The sequence below is a fragment of the Taudactylus pleione genome, unplaced genomic scaffold (genome assembly GCF_031769625.1).
Source record: "Taudactylus pleione unplaced genomic scaffold, aTauple2 ptg001161l, whole genome shotgun sequence".
Lineage (NCBI taxonomy): Eukaryota > Metazoa > Chordata > Amphibia > Anura > Myobatrachidae > Taudactylus > Taudactylus pleione.
The window spans coordinates 164,922-181,537 of record NW_028285562.1 but is presented as its reverse complement, the minus strand read 5'-3'; the positions used below and the strand labels follow the sequence as shown (position 1 = coordinate 181,537).

Below are 16,616 nucleotides of genomic sequence, written 5' to 3'. Positions count from 1 at the left end.
TTTCATGAATATTTAAAATGTGGAAGTAGTACGATTTTTGACTCTTTGGGGATCATTCAGACCCACTCGCGAGCGGCAGTACGCTCGCAAGTGGGTCGATGGTCCCCACTGCGCATGAGCATGATGGAGGGAGCTCCGTCGTGCGCATGCGCGAGACCCGGCGAGCGAAGGACTTTCCATCGCTCCGGGTCTCGCACCAAAGGGGGCGTGCTGTCGATGTTGATTGACAGCACGCCCCCTTTGGTGGGCGTTCCGGGGGCGTGCCTGCCAGACGGAGGCGTTCCTATGGGAACGCCTACCGTTTGAAGCCGGCCCCACTGACATCACTAGTGATGTCAGTGGGAGTGATTTTGGCTCTGATAGAGCCAAAATCACTCCTGGCCTTGCGGTTGAGAAACCCGACCACAGGGTTTCACTCGCAAGTCCGATGGTCGCGATGGTCAATACCATCGCGACCATCTTGTTGGACGCTCGTATATGCTGTGGGTGGTGACCCACAGCTATACGAGCGTCCGGGAGGACGCTCCATTTTAATGGAGGTGGGCCCTGATTCAGAGCGAGCGCTCTGGTCAGAGCGTCCGGCTCTGAATCAGGGCCTTAGGGCCTCATTCAGACCCACTTGCAAGCGGCTGTCCGCTCGCAAGTGGGTCGATGGTGTGCACTGCGCATGCGCCAGACGCGACGAGCGAAGTACTTTCCTTCGCTCGTTGTGTCTGATCAAAGGGGGCGTGCTGTCGATGTTGATTGACAGCACGCCCCCTTTGATGGGCGTGCCGGGGGCGTGCCTGCCAGACGGAGGCGTCCCCAAGGGAACGCCTACCGTCAGAAGCCGGCCCCACTGACATCACTAGTGATGTCAGTGGGAGTGATTTTGGCTCTGATAGAGCCAAAATCACTCCAGGGCTTGTGGTCGAAAACCCAGACCACAGGCTTATGGTCACACTGGCGATGGTCAAGACCATCGCGACCATCATCCTGCACGCTCGTATGTGCTGTGGGTGGTGACCCACAGCTATACGAGCGTCCAGGAGGACGCTCCATTTTTATGGAGGACGGCCCTCATTCAGAGCGAGCGCTCTGCTCAGAGCGTCCGGCTCTGAATGAGGGCCTTAGTCTCCTAGGTAACGCATGCTTTGTACATGCTGTAGAAGGATTGCTTCATAAACTGGGGCAGGGTCACTGATGATTCAGTAAAAGAACCTGATATGTAGTGTTTAATATTTGAACCCCATTCCCCCTGTAGTGTATTTTAGCAACACTTCAGACACTATTAAAGATCTGTACCCTGGTTAGGGCTGCTGGTAATTGAGGGATGATAATATTTTACACCTTTGTGGAGAGGTAGGAGTACATACAATTTATTATTTCCCCAGATCAGTTCTTTCCATTAGGGTTCCCATCATTTGTGTGACACCGGCCCAGTTCTGTCATGTAGTGGGGAGAGTTGCTGGGGATCAGTGTCACAGTACAATTGGGAGTCCTCTCCTATTTACTGGAAAATCAGGACACTGTTTACCATTATTTGTGATGGTTTAGCCCATTCAGAGCCACAGAAACATTATAACTAGCAGTCACCACAGCATTAAATCACATCCGTACAGCAGGTCCTATGGTGTAAAACACCTTTTAATTATTAAAGAGTAGCCAGGACTGTATCAAGAACCTGTACAGGAATAACGATTTGAAGCATCTCTGCTCTGTTCTCAGGTACTCTGTGTATTCCCTTCTGAAATCTTCTGCTGGATTATCCTACTTGTGGCCATGTGCCTCTCTGGCTTTGTCCTCATTCTTGCCTTCTGGCCACACATCCGCAAAGACAACAAAATGGTGTCTCTTGGCATGGTAACAAGCATGTTGCTTCTACACGTGCTTCTGGCTGTCGGCTGTAAGGTATGGAGATTATATAAAGTTGTATTACAGGGTGTACTCAGGGATCTCTCTTGGAGAGCAGCAGTTTGCAATGCAGTAACTGAAATGACAGCCAGCGCCTGATTGGATGATGCCATAGCCATTCAGGACCGAACTGTATTTTCTACACCAGTGCACCTAATTCTTGCTTTTTAGTTGGCGCAACTGGAGGTCTCTGTTATAGGTCCTTGGGATAGGAAAAAAGATGGAAAGTTTTGGCTGACCCTAGCGCTCACAGTGTGGTCTGTGATTGGGTAATTAACTGGTTGCAGCTGCCAAGGAAGAAAATTTTGTACTATATTCAAGACTTGTATATGATAGAAGTTATTGGCTGCGCAATCCTATAATTAATACTCATAAAATTGTCACTGTGTGATCAAACTAGTATTTATTATCATGAAAAACCATATAGCATATACTATAGGAGACTCCTTTCATATCATACATATAAAATACAATATAAAATAAAACACCTGAAGTAGCTGACTCATACAAAAGATAACTATGTTATGTTGGATACATTTTTTAACAAAGTTAACCCTAATAATCTACAATAGCTGGTCTAGATAAATAGATATCATGTGGAAAGGTCATAGGTTCTAAAATAAACACAGTTCCAATATCAAGATATGTGCTCTAGACCTGTGTGATATTACCATCATCAGTGGAATTATTTATTTATTATTTTTATTTATTATACACTACCGTTCAAAAGTTTGGGGTCACCCAGACAATATCGTGTTTTACATGAAAACTGACTTTTATTTATCAAATGAGTTGCAAAATGAACATCTAGTCAAGACATTGGAAAGGTTAGAAATAATGATTTTTATTTGAAATAATAATTTTGTCCTTCAAACTTTTTTGCTTTCGTCAGAGAATGCTCCTTTTACAGCAATTACAGCATTGCAGACCTTTGTCATTCTAGCTGTTAATTTGTTGAGGTAATCTGAAGAAATGTCACCCCCCGCTTCCTGAAGCACCTCCCACAAGTTGGATTGGCTTGATGGGCACTTCTTGCGTACCATACGGTCAAGTTGCAGTGATCGCGGTGAGTGACAATATATGTGGGGCCCAGGGACCTCCACTTTAAAAAAAAAAAAATGGGGTCCTACCTGACCATTTCTGGGTCCCATAATAATTTATGCTTTAGAGCTCCCCATATGCCTCTCAGACCTCCCCTAACCCCTTACAAATGATGCCACACAGCCATGCCCTGCCTTTACACATTATGCAGCACATTAATGCCATTTACACATTATGCCACACAGCAGTGCCCGGTCTTCACACATTTTGCCACACAGCCATGCCCGGTTTTTAAACATTATGCCGCACACTAATGCCCGGTCTTTACACATTGTGCCATGCAGTAATAGCCCTTACAAATGATGCCACACAGCCATGCCCGGCCTTAAACATTATGCCGCACATTAATGCCCCCTATGCTTTGCCCCTAGTAGTCCCCCCCTATGCATTGTCCCCAGTAGTAATCCCCCTATGCATTGCCCCCAGTAGTAATCCCCCTATGCATTGCCCCCAGTAGTAATCCCCCTATGCATTGCCCCCAGTAGTAATCCCCCTATGCATTGCCCCCAGTAGTAATCCCCCTATGCATTGCCCCCAGTAGTAATCCCCCTATGCATTGCCCCCAGTAGTAAACCCCCATGCATTGCCCCCAGTAGTAAACCCCCTATGCATTGCCCCCAGTAGTAATCCCCCTATGCAGTACCCCCAGTAGTAATCGCCCTATGCATTGCCCCCAGTAGTAAACCCCCTATGCATTGCCCCCAGTAGTTTATCCCCTATGCATTGCCCCCAGTATTGGCACACCTATTTGCCCTTTAGTGACCTGGGCTTAATGCCAGGTCACTCAAACCTTCAATTAGGCCTACAACCCTGGTGGTATAGGGAAGGGTTAAATAATGGTGGCCCAAGGCCGCCTACCCGTACGGTGGAAGAGGTTGCGGAGGGGGGAGGGAGCTTCGTTAGCTCTTTTTCTTTCCACCCCTGCAGTCCTCTTAGGTCCCCAGCTTCATTCTTCTGCCGCTGGCCCTGTCCTGGCCAGTGGTGCCGCCTCTTCCTTTCTTCCTCCTTGATCACGCAGTCTTCTGGCCTCTTGCGCGAACGCCAAAACTGTTGCCGCGCTGCTCTTCTCTTGTCTTTGGGAGGTCTTCACTCCTCCCCCCCGCTGCCAGATTGAAGTTTCCCGCTCAGCGGCGTCTAATTCAAGACGCCGTGAGTGGGTGTGGCTGACGCATCGAGCCACGATTGGCTCGTCGCGTCTACCTCCTATTGGCTGCTGGACCGCGAGCCAAACTGCTCGCGGCCAGTGCCAAACAACCGCCGCCGCTTCTTAGCATCTGGGCAGCGAGCTCCGCTTAGCTTGCACGCGGAGCCAAGCTTCTCCCGTTGCCACTTTACTGCCGACACTGGTGGAAGGGACCAGGCGGTCCCTTCACCAGGTACCCGCTGCGGTGGCTTACACGGCGCTGGGAACAAACACACTGTCCCTGTGCCGGGCACAGATGCTGTGCCGATGCTGGGATCAGACACTTGATCCCAGCATGGCTTTCCACAGCAGCAGCCAATGAGAGTCTATCTGTGTCCCCAGTGCCCAATATCGGGTAAAATATGCTTATTTGCGAACACTGAAGCTGCTCTCTCAACAGCTCAATGGGGTTGAGATCTGGTGACTGCGCTGGCCACTCCATTACAGACAGAATGCCAGCTGCCTGCTTCTGCCCTAAATTAGTTCTTGCATAATTTGGAGGTGTGCTTTGGGTTATTGTCCTGTTGGAGGAGGAAATTGGCTCCAATCAAGTGCTGTCCACAGGGTATGGCATGGCGTTGCAAAATGGAGTGATAACCTTCCTTATTCAAAATCCCTTTTACCTTGAACAAATCTCCCACTTTACCAGCACCAAAGCAGTCACAGACCATCACATTACCTCCACCATGCATAACAGATAGCGTCAGGCACTCTTCAAGCATCTTTTCACTTGTTCTGCATCTCACAAATGTTCTTCTGTGTGAGTACACACCGTTGTAGGAAATGTTCAGTTTCTTGGCAACCTCTCGCATGGAATAGCCTTCATTTCTAAGAACAAGAATAGACTGTCGAGTTTCATATGAAAGTTCTCTTTTTCATTTGGACAGCATAATTGAACCCACAAATGTGATGCTCCAGATATTCCACTAGCTCAAAGGAAGGCCAGTTTTATAGCTTCTCTAACAAGTAAACCTGTTTTCAGCTGTGCTAACATAATTACACAAGGGTTTTCTAATCATCCATTAGTCTTCTAACGCGCTTAGCAAACACAATGTACCATTAGAACACTGGAGTGATGGTTGTTGGAAATGGGCCTCTATACACCTATGTAGATATTCCTTTAAAAACGAGACGTTTGCAGCTAGCATAGTCATTTACCACATTAACAATGTATAGAGTGTATTTCTGATTAATTTAATGTTATCTTCATTGAAAAAAACAGAGCTTTTCTTTCAAAAATAAGAAATTTCTAAGTGACCCCAAACTTTTGAACGGTAGTGTATAGCGCAGCATATTCCATTGTGCTTTACAATTGTAAACATTAATAGAACAAAACTGGGTAATAACAGACAGATGTATAGGTAGGAAGGCCCTGCTCACAAGCCTTGATAGTGCTCTGGAGCTCCAGTGTAAATGGTAGATGCTCCGTGCTGTCACCGGGTATCTGTGCCGCGTATGATAGCGGTCTGTCATAAATGGCTTGTAGGAGTGAATGAAGCCGCTACAGATTCCAGCTCAGGACCGGCTGCAGTACGGTCTGTTATTGTGTAATCACTCCCAGCATATAATGTGTAGTCCGCCCGCTGATTGACCACTGACAATCCTTGGTCACTGAGCACTTTGAAAGTATTGATGTAGAAGATATGAGTCAGGGAAAAAAAATTGCTGTCCGAGGCACACTGCTCGGGACACACTGTTGAAATGACTGCAATGGCAGTGCGGTGGCCTCTGGCAAACCCCGACTGGTGGCAGGTCCAGACATGTCCATGCATGTCAGCGCACATGAGCGACCTTGTTGCATACAGATATATCAGACCAGTCACCGAACTTTTTAGACAGACATACACACATAATCAATTAAAAACTATGCTAAGGGGATCTATGAGATTGTGTGTGTGTATATATGTGTGTATATATATATATATATATATATATATATATATATACATACATACATACATACATACATACATACAATCTGTCAGGTCCATAAATATTGGGACATTGACAGAATTTTCAGATTTTGGCCTCTATTCACCACCACAATGGTTTTTTATGTAGACAGGCACACAGTGTCAGCTGTGTTTACAGCTTTTATTTCATTTTTATTTATTTTACAATGAGAGTGCAGCGCTTGGCGTCCTGGAGGATGCTTACGCTGCTGCTCAATCATCCCAGTGCCGGTGACTGGGCTAGTGTCCTTGGCCGGAGCTCCAGTCTCAGTGAGCGCTCGCAGCCGGGGAGAGGTAAATGCGGCTCCCTGCTTCTTACCGCTGGTATGGGAGACACTGGCAGTGGGGACCCAAGTCCTCTCCGCATCCCCACTAGTCCAGCAGGGCGCTGAGCAGAGGCTACCTTTTGCCAGCTCTCCCCGCTGGCTCCTCCGCTGCCCCCGGACGCTCCTTCATAAGTGTCTGATCCAGGGTCATTCCTCCTTCTTTTCCCTCCTCACAGATGCTGGGCAGCCTTTTTCTGAGTGTCTGCAGTTCAGCTAGTGTCTGGGGTGTGCAGGCTCCCGGTCTCCCTGTATTCTTCACCCTCAGTGGTCAGGTTATGCATATTTCTCTTTCCTCCCCGTTTGGGGCTGGTTTGTTGAGCGCTTACTGCCTTATATTGCATTGAATGTTTCTGTATGTTTGACTGTTAATGTACTTTGCATAGTCAGCCTCTGCATAGCCCCACTTATTTGTCTATCTGTGGTGCATTTACATTCTCTGCCCTAATTTGCACATCTCAGTTCTGGCTCTGGTGTGTGGGGTTCTCCTTGGATTTCTGTTCAATGTCTTCCAGGGGTAAAGCTCCCAAGGAGGTAGGTGCTTTTATGCTGGGTAATTGCAGGGCTTGTACGGATGTGTTTTCTTCACAGGTTCTGGACCACGATGGTCTCTGTGTTCGCTGTTTTAATACTTCACAGCACGAGACCCCTCCAGCTGCGCCTGCTAGCTAGGAACCGGCTTGGATTTCCTCGTTATCCCAGGTAATGCTACAGGTAGTGGATATGCTCTCAGCCCCTGTGGTTGCCCACCCTGCTGGTGGCCCTTCAGGTGTGGCCCAGATTTCTAATGTGATGCCATCCCCTTTGCTGCCTTTCGCTATGGAGCCTCCATGTATGTAGTCCTTTATGCATTCAGTTTCGGTGATTACCGCAGGTGTCCGAGTCCTTCAAACAGATGCTGGACAGTGAGCGCGCTTCTAAGCGTAGGTCTGCTAAGAGGGACCGCTCTACACCCTTGTCTGATATTGAATCTGACTGATGTTCCCTCCGACCAGGAGGAGGATGTATCTGTTGCCTCTGATGTGGATTCCCAGCCGCAGGTAGAAGTAGTTTTAGAAGTGGTTTCCTTGATCAAAGCAGTTAAATTAGTTTTGCTAATCATGGATGCGGAGCCGGCTCCTGTGTCCATTGCTCCAGTGTTTAAACGGTAAAAGGCTGTTTCAGAATTTTTTTTCAGCGCAGCTTGAGGACCTTTTGGCGGAGGCTTGGTCCCACCCTAATAGGCGCTTCCTAGTTTCTAAGCACATTCCTACTTTTTATCCTCTGCCGGGAGCTGGTCGGGCTAAATGTGAGTCTCCTCCCCCGGTTGATGCGCATGTTGCCCACCTAGTTAAGAATACCAGTCTTCCTCTTATGAACAGTGCATCACTTAAGATAAGTCTCCAACTTCCTATCCGTCGGATCCTTAAGTCTATTTACTCTAAAGAGGGTACAGTAGCTCGCCCGGCTCTTGCATCTGCCTGGGTTACCAAGGCCATTGGTCGCTGGGCAGATGCCCTGGAGGATGGCCTTACTTTAGGTACCAACAGGAATGTTATTTTGTCTCTCGTGGAGCATATCCGGGAGACTGTTTCTTATCTTTTGGAGGTGACTATAGACACTGGGATACTAACTTCCAAGTTTCGGCCTCTTCAGTGTCAGCTAGGAGAGCTCTCTGGCTTCATTACTGGCATGCGGATTCTGAATCTCAAAAGGCCCTTGAGGCTCTGCCCTTTTCGGGGAATGTTCACTTTGGTCCAGAATTGGATAAAATCGCAGTTACAGTGGCGGCATCTAAGACTGCCTTTCTCCCTTCTGAGGCCGCTTCTAGGTCGCAATCTTCTAATTTTCGGTCCTTTTGTCCGCAGGGTAAAGCCAAGGGTTTGTTGTTTTCTAGGTCCCAGGGTTCCTCTGCCAAGGATTCTAAACCTTTTTTTCTAAACCTTCTTTTTTTTTTTTTTCCCCCCGAAATTTGGAAGATGAATTCGGAGGATGCCTGGGTAAGAGGGGAGGTCTCCCAGGGCTATGCATTGACTTTTCGAGAGTATCCTCTAACCCAGTTTTTTTTTTTCCACAGATCTTTCTTTGGATCAGAAGAAGGCAGAAGCCTCGAGGGAGTACGTTCGCTCTCTTCTGGCCTGCAAGGTCATTGTTCCGTTTCCCGCGTCTCAGCGGGTCACGGGCTTCTATGCCAGTCTATTTCTGGTTCGCAAGTTGAACGGGTTATTCCGACCGATTCTAAACCTGAAGTCTCTCAATAGGTTCTTGAGGATTCCCAAGTTCTGAATGGAATCGCTTTTCGCCATTATTCTGGCCATGGAGCTGGGGAACTTCATGGCCTCCTTAGACATCCAGGATGCCTATTTACATGTCCCCATCCTTCTCCATAATCAGCGATTCCTCAGGTTTGTGGCCCAGGAGGATCATTTCCAATTTCAGGCTTTGCCATTTTCCACGGCTCCTCGTTTCTTCACGAAGTTCATGGTGGCTCATCTTCGGAACAGGGGAATCCGATATTTCCCTACTTGGACGACTGCCTTCTTCTGGCCCAGGCTCAGGAGGTTCTCAGGGAGCACATTTGAATCACGGTGGATCTTCTCCAGCCTCACAGATGGGTCATCAATTGGAAGAAATCCTCTCAAACTCCCTCTCAGGAAATGGTGCATTTAGGAGCCTTGCTGGACTCAAGGACTCAGCGGGTGCTCCTCCCGGCAGACAAGGTTCGGGACTTACAAGCCAAGATTTGTTTGTTTCTGCATCACCGCCGGGTGTCAATTTACTCTTGCATGCAGATTCTGAGCTCTCTGGTCTCTACCTTTGACACGGTGCAGTATGCACAGTTATGTTCCTGGCCTCTCCAATTGGAGACTCAAGCCCGGTGGGACAAATCCCATCTACATCTCAGGTCCCAGACGATTGTTCTCTCTCAGGAGGTACGTCACTCTCTCTTGTGTTGACTCCAGGGGTCCAATCTGACCATAGGTTGTCCCTTTTGGATTTAGGACTGGGTCCTTCTTACAACCGACGCAAGTTTTCGGGGGTGGGGGGGCGGTTTCCTGTCGGCAGACCTTCCAGGGTCAAAGGTAGGCCCAGGAGATCCGTTTGCTGATCAACTTTCTGGAGCTCCAAGCGGTTTACAGGGCCCTGTGTTGAGCTTTGCCTCTTCTGCGAGTCGCTCTGTCCAGGTATAGTGCGACAAGTCGATGGCTGTTGCTTACATACCCCATCAGGCCGGTACTAGCAATCGTGCTGCCATGAGGGAGGTCAGGCGCATTCTTCTTTGGGCGGAAAGGCATCTTCCATCCCTGTCGGCGGTTTACATTCCCGGAGTGCAAAATTGGGAAGTGGACTTCCTAAGCCGCCAGGACGTTCATTCAGGCGAGTGGGCCCTACATCCGGACGTCTTTCTTCTCTTGGTTTTTCGCTGGGTCTTGCCGGACATCAACATGATGGCGTCTTGACACAGTCACCAAGTTCTGAAGTACTGCTCTCGCACCAGATATCCTGCAGCCTTTCTGGTGAATGCTCTGGCGGTTCGGTGGACCTTTCCGCTACTGCACATCTTCCCTCCAATCTCTCTATGTCTGCGGGTCCTCTGCAAATTAAAGCTTGAAGGTGGCACGGTGATCCTAGTGGCTCCTGATTGGCCGCGGAGGGTCTGATATGCAGATCTACAAGGCCTTTCCGTCGAAGCTCCTCTGTGCTCAGATCTTCTGTCTCAGGACCCGTGCTTTCATCCGGATCTGGCCCGTCTTGCTTTGACAGGGTGGCTCTTGAGACTAAGGGGTTCTCCAGGTCAGACATTAACACTACGCTCAATGCCCGTAAGCCCTCTTCAGCTAGGATTTACCATCGGGTTTGGAGGACTTGCTTTGACTGGTGTTCGGCTAGAAATCTTAAGGTCATTTTGACTCTCTCTGGTTCTCTCCTTTTTGCAGACGGGGCTGGATTTGGGCCTCCGCCTTGCTTCATTAAAAGTGCAGGTTTCAGCTCTTTCAGTCCTCTTTCAGACAGGTTGATCAGACCTTTCTTCAAGGTGTCCTCCACGTACAACTCCCGCTTATACTGCTGGTGGCTTCTTGGAATTTGTGTCTGGTTCTTAGGGCCCTTCAATCTTCGCCCTTTGAGCCCTTGGACACGGTGGACCTGGAAGTCTGTCTTTCTCCTTGCTATAAGTTCTTGCCGATGGGTGTCGGACTTGAGAGTTATGTCCTGTCACGCTACGTTTCTAATCTTTCACCAGGACAGAGCTGTCCTTCGGACCCGACTATGTTACCTTCCTAAGGTTGTTTTCAGGTTTCACGTCAATCAACATATTGTGGTTCCTGCTTTCCAGGTTCCGGGTTCTTCTCCGGAGGAGGCCTCTCTGGATGTCGTGCGGGCCCTTCGGATTTATGGAGATAGGACAAAGGATCGGCGTAGGACAGATGCTCTCTTTGTCCTGCATGACTTTAGCAAATGGTGCTGGCTAGATTGATCCATTGACTAATCGCCACGCTTATGCTGCGTCGGATCTTCCTGCACCGTCTGTAGTGAAGGCTCATTCAACCTTGTCGATGGGAACGTCGTGGACAGTATGACGTGGTGCTTATGCAGATACGTTGTGGGTGGCCACGTGGTCTTCTGCCAATAAATTCCTGAAGTTCTATTCCTTTGATACATTCACCACCCATGGTGTGGCTTTTGGGCGGAGAGTCCACAGCGCAGCCTAGGAGCATTCCCTCCCTTAGGAGATTAGCTTTGGGTTGTCCCAGCATAGAGCCTATGTCCCCTATGGAGGAAGAAGAAAAAGGAGATTTATGTGATTACCTGTTAAATCCTTTTCTTCGATTCCATATGGGACACAGGACGCCCACCCTGACGGACGTGGCTTGCGGAGCTTTGCTTTGCTTCGTTTCTTCTTTTCACATTTCTTGTGTGCTTGGACCTGAGTGCGTGCCGGTCTTCCTTCTCGCTCCTTGCCCTTAGGCTTGTTAACTGAAATGCCTGTGTCTGGGGGCGGGGTATAGGGGGAGGGGGGGGAGCCTGGGCTTTGTCTGACAAAGTTAACTGTGTGGTGTCCACACTCCATCCCACCAACCTGTACCCAGTGTAGAGCCTGTGTTCCCTATGGAATCGAAGAAAAGGATTTAATAGGTAAGCACATAAATCTTCTTTTTTGTTAAACAGAGAAAAATATTATGTAGCCAATAAAATATTTTAGATTTCTAGTTCAAATCTGGCATACTGGTAACAGAAAGTGTCATCATCAAACTCTTGGCCTGATTCAGCTGTGAACGCAAGGTCACTGCTGATTGCAGATTCACGATTATCTGGAATCTGCGCATGACCCATTCTGCGAGTGTGCAGAATGGATCCTGAGTAGTCGCATGCAAACCCTTGAATGCCTCTGCCTGATTGACAGGCAGAGGCATTTAAGGGGCGGTGCAGGGGTGGCTGCCATAGCATATTTTCAGAGAGTGGCTAGTCAAGGATCTGCAGTGTCCTGGGCTCACAAGCTAGCCAGCCTAAGTAAGCTGAAGCCCGGCGCCGTCCACCATCATCGATGGTGATTCCAGCCTGCGACCGTAAATGCAGCAGGTGGTGTCATATACCTAGCACTAGCTGACTGCTTGAGATTGGCTGGATGTGAACACACTGGTGTGACGCTGATGGCTGCCTTCTCGGTTTTTCAGGATATACATTGTTTTTGGGTGCATGCTTTATTAAATACATTTTCCACATGCAAAATAAATTAAATATGATATTTTTGCGTGAATTGTGCTTATTTTGTGACCTGCTCAGCCCCATAGTGTTTCCCAGTATAAACCTTAGATCCAAGTTCCATGAGACGTGATATCAGGGGAGATCACAGAATGTTACACTCAGTAAATCCTCTGCACCGGTGCCTGTAGGTGGGTACAGACAGTGTGGAAGCTCCTCTGTACGCAGCACACTGGAAAAAAGTTGGCCCCTCTTCTACTGGTTTTGGTCATTTGCCAGGCTCTAGCTACGAAGAATCCCCCCCAATGTACCATGAGACAACTCCATTCACCTGAAAAATAGAAAGGCATTTGTCCTGGAAGATAGACCAATGACATTTGAGTACTGAGCAAGAGAACCTGTTCCAGGATTGCAGGAGACTTATCTGCCACAGGAGGCTGTGAAGCTGCATATAAAGAGCCAGTGTGGAGACCATAGTGCCGGCCACTGCTGTGTAGTAACAGACTGTATTCTGTGGGTTGTTAAGGAGTGGGGAGATTGTACGTTCTCTTCAGGACAGACTACACATTCTGGTGCACTGTTTATTAGCCAGCTGTGGCTTTCTAAGTATGACACATTTGTGACCTGTGGATGGAAGCCACCAAATTGTGCACTTGATCCCCCTGTTCAAGTAATGCTGTGGGTTGCAAAGAATGATCGTGCCCATAACAAAATTAATGAAGGGCACTGTGTCCAACTCCTTAGGGGAGGGGGAAGTCCACTATTCTTCCATTTCCTGTCTCATAGAGGCTGTGTAAATATTGTCTGCATACAGTATACAGATGCCAATTATAAAGCACAACAGTATTAACATTTACTTATATAGCACCAGCAAACAAATACATAACCATAATGATCACTGAGCGGTGACCAGGAACTGTACGGAGCTGAACTGGGCTACTTAGTGGAGTTTATGATGGCTTTTGTCTGGTTGACCTTCTGCTGAGCAAAGAGGATGGCACACTGGTTAGCAGTGACTTTCTATTGATTCGGTCACTATCGATGTGGCACTTGTGGTTTCCCGGTGTTTGTGTGGGTTTCCTGCGGGTGCCCTGGTTTTCTTTAGTGTCCAACATAAAATACTGGTAGCTTAATTGTCTACTGAAAAATGGACCTAAATGTGTGTTGTGTGTGTGAGATATGGACATTAGACAATAAGCACCAGTGAGGCTGGGTCTGATGTGAATGAGTCATTATCTGTAAACTTAAAAGAAAATCCTTCCTCAGTGCTAATATATTTTATAATATATAATAAAAGTGAATAAACACCCATGTGTAAAAACATATAATAAAAACTAGGAATACATCAGATAGTTCCAAATTAGGAATTTAGATTGGATTTTTCACAAACTCAAACCAAAAAAGAAAAAGATGTGGAACAGCACTAATAAACCTTATATTAGCTAAGGTTATAGAAAACTGGTAGGGAAGTAAGTGTCAAGACATGTTCTTAACAGTAATATTTTAATATCAGTTGTAAAAAACACAATATGTTAAATATATTGTGGGGGGCTGGAAATCGTGTGTGTGTGTGTGTGTGTATATATGTATATATATATATATATATATATATATATATATATAATTTTTTTTATATTACAGAACCCAGCTGCACAATTATTGGAGTGCATGGCTTATAAATTTATTCTTTAGAGTTCAAACAAAGAGCCAGCACATTCGCTTTAAATGCTAAAAAGAGGTTTTTATAGAACACTTAGCAGCATGGAAAAAAAATGCCTACATAGATTGTGTTAACCCATAAATCATGAGGAGGTATGACAGTATAATGAGTACTTAGCACAAGTAAGCCAGGGTGGTCAAGCAAACTGCAGGTCTGTCATCCTCAGCGGGAACACGCAGCCTTCAGCCTGACAGCTATTTTGGCGTGACATACATGGTCCAAAAACCTTTGTTTGAAATATATATATATATACACACACAGTATTGAGCTTAAGTTTTAGGCAGGTGTGGAAAAAATGCACACAGTTTTTGAAGGGACTCGGCAGGGCTGTTGTTCCAAACATCTTGGAGAACTAACCACAGAAGGATCTGAGCAAGCCTACAGCCACAGAAGTTTCGTCTGTTCATGTAATCCCAGACCGATTCTATGATGATTATATCAGGGCCATATCATCACTTCCAGGACTCCTTGTTCTTCTTTATACTGAATATCTCAGCACTGAGGACACAATTAATCCTCACCAAATCCCCTACTCCATTAGCTGAAATGCAGCCCCAAACTTGCAAGGAACCTCCACCATGCTTCACTGCACTGCCTCCAGACACTCATTATTGTACGGTGAAGAAACTGTCTTCTATTACAGCCAAATATTTTTTTTAAATTTCTGCATAGCTGAATCGCTTGGCTTTGTTCCCACGTCGAAGGTATGGTTCTTGGCCGCAATTCTTCCACGAAGACACCTTCTGGCCAGACTTCTCCAAACAGTAGATGGGTGTACCTGGGTCCCACTGGTTTCTGCCAGTTCTGAGCTGAAGGGCTGGAGAGCGGTACAATAATGAGTGTCTACAGGCAACAGTGAAGCATGGTTGGAGGTTCCTATCAAATTTGGGGATACATTTCAGCAAAAGGAATTGGGGATTTGTTCAGGATTAATTGTATCCTCAGTACTGAGAAATACAGGCAGGTGCTTATCCATCATTAAATACCATCAGGAAGGTGTCTGATTGGCTCCAAATTTATTCTGCAGCAGGACAATGACCCCAAACATAAAGCCAATGTCATAAAGTACTATCTTCAGCGTAAAGAAAAACAAGGAGTCCTGGAAGTGATGATATGGCCCCCACAGAGCCCTGAACTCAACTTCATCGAGTCGGGGATTACACGAAGAGGCAAAAGGATTTGAGGAAGCTTACATCCACAGAAGATATGTGGTTAGTTCTCCAAGGTGTTTGGAACAACCTCCCTGCCGATTTCCTTCAAAAACTGTGTGCAAGTGTACCTAGAAGAATTAATGCTGTGTTGAAGGCAAAGGGTGGTCACACCAAATATTGATTTGATTTAAATTTCTCTTCTGTTCATTCACTTTGCATTTTGTAAATTGATAGATAAACTATTAACACTTCTATTTTTTTAAAGCATTCTTACTTTGCAGCATTTTTTTCCACACCTGCCTACGAGTACTGTGTGTGTGTGTGTGTGTGTGTGTGTGTATGTATGTGTGTATATATATATATATATATATATATATATAATCAGCATTATTATGAATGTGGCCATGACACTTACTGCCCTACCAGTGTTCTATAATCTTATTTAATATATTTTTTTATTAGCGCAGCTCCACACCTTGTTCTAATGGTATGCAGTCGGGAAGCCGGCGGACCTAATCCCAACAGCCGGCTTCCCGACTGCTTTATCCCGGCGAGGGTTAAATGACAGGCGACATCCGTCATTTTACCGACGCCGGGAGACTGGCATCCCGATCGAAGTGATGCCGAGTGCGGGGAGCCCGGGTTTAGGTTTAGGGCTCCCGGGGGGACAGGGTTAGGCACCCCCTCCGAGGGACATGGGTTTAGGTGGTGGGGAAGGGGGGGGGGGGTTAGGTTTAGGCACTTAGAGGGGGGGATTAGGGTTAGGCACTGGGGGGAGGGATTTAGGTTAGTGAATACTTACCTTTGGGACGATCAGGATTTTCACCCATGTCGGGCAGCCGCTGTTGGGTGAATCATACCGATCCCGTTCTAATATCTGTGAGGCATAATGAAGGTAACTAATGTGACTCTTTTCTCTTTTGTACAGGAGTATTTCTTCAGGAGAGTGGAAGCCAACACTACGGGAGGCTCTCTCATTACCGCTGCAACACCAATATTACATATAACTACACATAAGCAGTGACCCTGTCTCTGTGTGTACAAGGACTATATTGAGAAGGACAGATACAGTGAGCCAGATGTACGGCACTTTGGATACTGCATCACCCAGACAATATTCTTATGTCCAGTGGAAGTTGTTATTCTCTGCTTATCAAATTCCTCTCTATTTTTATTGGTTGAGATTATTTAATGAGGTAAAGGCAATGATTGCATAATAAAGGGCGTTTTTTTCTCTTGTAAGAAGAATTCTTTTTAGACAGCTGCAATAACATGGAGCCTTTATTGCTTACACCGCTATGGCTGAGCTGCTCTTTTACTGACTACTTATCCTAAAACAGCTAAAATATAAAAGAGATGATATATGTGAGAGATATAAAATGAGATATTTGTATTTACGATAAATCATTCTCTCATAAGGCTCTATTTATTAACATTATTTTGACTAAAAGTGAAAAAAGGTGTTTTCACACCCTTTTCACATTATTTTACCATCACCTATTGTTATTACAGGGCAATTGGAGTAGAATTTGTAGATCGCATTTCCCATAACTGTAATGGGAAATGTGATCGACCAAAGTTATTAAAAATAAAATGTGAAAAAATATCGGG

General features: G+C 46.5%; 1 long non-coding RNA gene across 1 annotated transcript; it reads left to right on the top strand.

The window, feature by feature from the left end:
• Positions 1-1,744: 1,744 nt before the first annotated feature.
• Positions 1,745-16,241, top strand: LOC148453396 (uncharacterized). Its single transcript, XR_015874940.1, has 2 exons — positions 1,745-1,890; positions 15,934-16,241. It is a non-coding gene; the product is annotated as an uncharacterized LOC148453396 (long non-coding RNA).
• The last annotated feature ends 375 nt before the right edge of the window (positions 16,242-16,616 follow it).